The sequence below is a fragment of the Echinops telfairi genome, unplaced genomic scaffold, assembly GCF_000313985.2.
Source record: "Echinops telfairi isolate 266 unplaced genomic scaffold, ASM31398v2 ScPeMD7_70;HRSCAF=299, whole genome shotgun sequence".
NCBI classification, from domain to species: Eukaryota; Metazoa; Chordata; class Mammalia; order Afrosoricida; family Tenrecidae; genus Echinops; species Echinops telfairi.
Genome location: NW_022103968.1, coordinates 33141013 through 33144649, shown reverse-complemented (window position 1 = coordinate 33144649; position 3637 = coordinate 33141013).

Genomic DNA, 3637 nt, shown 5'->3' with positions numbered 1-3637 from the left:
ATCTGTCTGCTACAAGACCTCCAACCCTTGACTCTCACTCTGTGCTCACAGGAAGTCGCCACCCAACAATGGATCTGCCCCAAGTGCAGAAAAAGGGGACAAGAGCAAGTGAATGACCTCTTTACATGTCACACAAGGAACCTGCTCAGAGGCTCAGCCACCAGGCTCCATGCAGACTGCAGGCAACATAAGACACTGTTTGGATTTCACAAGGTAACGTATGTCATAGTGACCTTTCATCCTGGGAAACCAAGCTCAAAGGTTGCTGACATGAGGATGTCGATCAATGCTTAAGGCCCTATGTAAATGAGACATGAGCTGCCCAGCTGACATCATGCAGGCAGAGAGCAATGGTGGGATCTCCTAAGCACCCACTCCTAGTATGGTGGCTCTGAGCTAGGGTCCCTCCCACTGATGGCGGAAAGCCCAGGCCCAAATGAGGATGAGACTGGCAGAGCCAATCACACGTGAAGCCAGCTAACACCACAGGAGGACGAATCAACAACCTGCTACTGTCAAGTCAATGTGGACTCACCACCGCTCCGTGCAAGCACGCTCCACCGGGTTTTTATGGCTGGTGCCCAGATCGATCTCTCTGAGCTGCCAACCTGGAGGTCAGGAGGTGAGCACTTACCATAACCGCTGGGCCACCAGCTACAAACAGACAGCATTCCTGATCATCGGCACACAGGCAGAGCCGGGGTTCTAAGGCCCGGGGAAGAGTTCGGGCTAACAAGAGCTGACTGCTCACAGTACAGCCTCAGGTGCACCTGACTGACCTCAGGTACGCCAGGCCTCTCTCTCCTACCGCCCCGCGTACCGCCCCGGGAACAGCAAGAAGCCTCCGCTGTGCCTGCCTAGCGTGCCCTGGCCCACCGCCCTCTAACTGCTATACCGGAGGCCGCCTACTTGATAACCTGAACCGAGCTGTTTCGTCCCCGCTGAGGAAGACGAGCTCACTGCCCTCTTGATGTTAATGAGGAAACAAACACCAGGAGGGTGGAGCCCATGTCTACATCTTTTACCAATATTTGTTTAACGAAGGAGAAGAAACCGTGACTCTTAAAGCAATGCTTAAAGTTCACTGCCTAGTAGGAATTCACCCGCCAAACAGGGTAGCCTCCCAATCCTGGTGCTCACCTCCTAGTCCTCTCTCTCATTTGGCAAAACGGGGCACCTCCAGAGCCCTGGATGTGTCGGCCGCCAGTCCACATCACTGAGAATGCAAACCACCGCGAGAGGAGACCATCCAAAAGACCAGCATCCAACTTGCTAAGCTAGCCAGGCTCTCAGCCCTTCTTCCCACTTCTACCCTTTACTGGAACCTCCCTCTGGTCCATGGGAGTGATGTCCAATGTCTGTGAGCTCCCAACTCTCCAAGACGGAGATGCAATGAGGGGTCTATTTTCCACTAAAGGAATCTCCAAAGTGCTGCCTCCCTTCCTTTATAAAAGGAAATGTGTGGGGACAAGAGAAAGGGCCATCGGGACTGACCAGAGGTAGACACACAAACCCAGAGGAAGCAAACAGTAAAAACAGCCTGGCCCAGAGTAAACAGTACTGGGACTCAGAGGACTTCATGAACATCCTGGCATTTCCACATGAGCTCATGCGACAGAAGCAGTCTCTGGTTCAGAAATAGTCGATCATGTGTCCCTTTCCAGGGGGTCAGTCAGCTCGACAAACACAGCTTTGCCTGACAACATTCTTTTTCCACTCCATCCCAGCTTGGAAATATCTTCTTGGTTCTACAAATAGCTTCCGTTTCCTTCTCACTCTCCATGTCGTAATTGCTCAGTGACATCAAGTCGGCTCCAACTCTAAGTGACCTTCCCGACGCACAGCAAAATGAAGCTCTGTCCTGTCCTGCCTCATCCTCACACTCATCGCTACATCGGAGCCCACTGTTGCAGTCCCTGTCAATCCGAATCGTTGAGGGTCTTCCTCTCTTTTGCTGACCCTCCTCTTTACTCAGCGTGACCTTCTCCAGAGACTGGTCCCTCCTGAGGACATGTCCCACGTAAGTGAGTCTCCACCATCCTTGCTTCTAAAGAGCATCTGACTGTGCCTCTCCCAAGACAGACTTGTTCATTCTTCTGACTGTCTCGGGACAAGTGACTGAACATTTACTGAGTGTCAGACAGAGTTCTAAATGACTAATCTTTTTTTTCCCCATCTATTCTATTTTTTTTAAATCATTTTATTAGGGGCTCATACAACTCATCACAATCCATACACAATCAATTGTGTAAAGCACATTTGTACAATCGTTGCCCACATCATTCTCAAAATATTTGCTCTCCACTTAAGCCCCTGGCATCAGCTCCTCATAAATGACTAATCTTATGGGTCATCTAATCCTGTGCCCCAACCCTATGAGGTATGTACTAATATTTTCCCCAATTAAAGGCAAGGAAGCACCTACTTGCCCTGAGACCGGCAGCTAGGAAGGAAGAGAATCAGGATTTGAACTTCATTGGCCTGAGTGAAGAGACCATACTACTGGTCACTATACTCCGCCTCTCACTGCAGGGAGAAAAGAGCCACGCTCGAAGCCACGAGAGTTGATGCTCCCTCAGTTGTCAGCCACATGGCTCGAAGCAAAGGACTCTTCTGTGCCTCAGATGTCTCAACTATGAAACAAGGTTAATCACAGGTTCCTGGTCTTGAAACACAGAATCTCGGCTTTCTAATCCAGCATTCCTGCAATGATGGAAATTCCTATAAGGATGGAAATGTTCTATATCCGTGTTGCCTAATGGTGCAATGGGAAGCCACTAGTCACACATGGCTACTCAGCACTTGACATGTAGTTAGTGTGACTGAGCAAAGGAGTTTATTTTAGTTCACTTCAATGTAACTAGGCATTCATACCTACTAGCTACTATATTGGGACAATACACCTGCATGAATTCCAGAAAGGCAGGTACCATTTCCCTCTTGTTCACCACTATCTTCCCAAGGCATAGCATAGAACCTGGTCTACAGATGATGCTCGGTAGCTATGTGTTTGAACAAAATTGCTACCTCCATACAACTTTTATTCCAAAAACTTCAAGCCCCTGAGCCAGGGCACATGCAAGAGACCAAATGGAGCCCCTGACAAGCTGAGCCTTATTTCCCAAGTGGGGGTCTGGCAGAATAGTTCACGTTTTCATATTTCCTTGATGTGCTCCTATGAAGCAAAACACACATTTACTATTTTTAGCCAGTATGTGGTAAGGGTCGTAGTAGACACAGAGAGGCAAAGAAAACTACAGTGTAGTCTACTCTCTCAAGGAGTCCACGGTCTAGAAGAGTATGAAATTAAACTTGCCAGTACTTAAACACTTAACTAAGCTGAGGAGTTAAGCCCGGTCAATTCCATGTGCACATGACCTAGCACTACGGCCCGAAACACTGCCCCAGGCCCGTCATGTACAAATGCCTTAGAGGAGACAGCTGGAACGATCCTAGCACCTTGCCTTGCCTATAGCAGGTACTCAGCACACTGCCTGGTTCAAGCCGTGGCCAATAGCTCATCTTATTGGCTGGGGAAACCAAAGCCCCGAAAGTTTAATTGCCATCTCAACCTGACCAGTCTTCAGAATCTTCTCATGCTACACTCAACTGCCATGGAGTCAACTCTGACTCATGG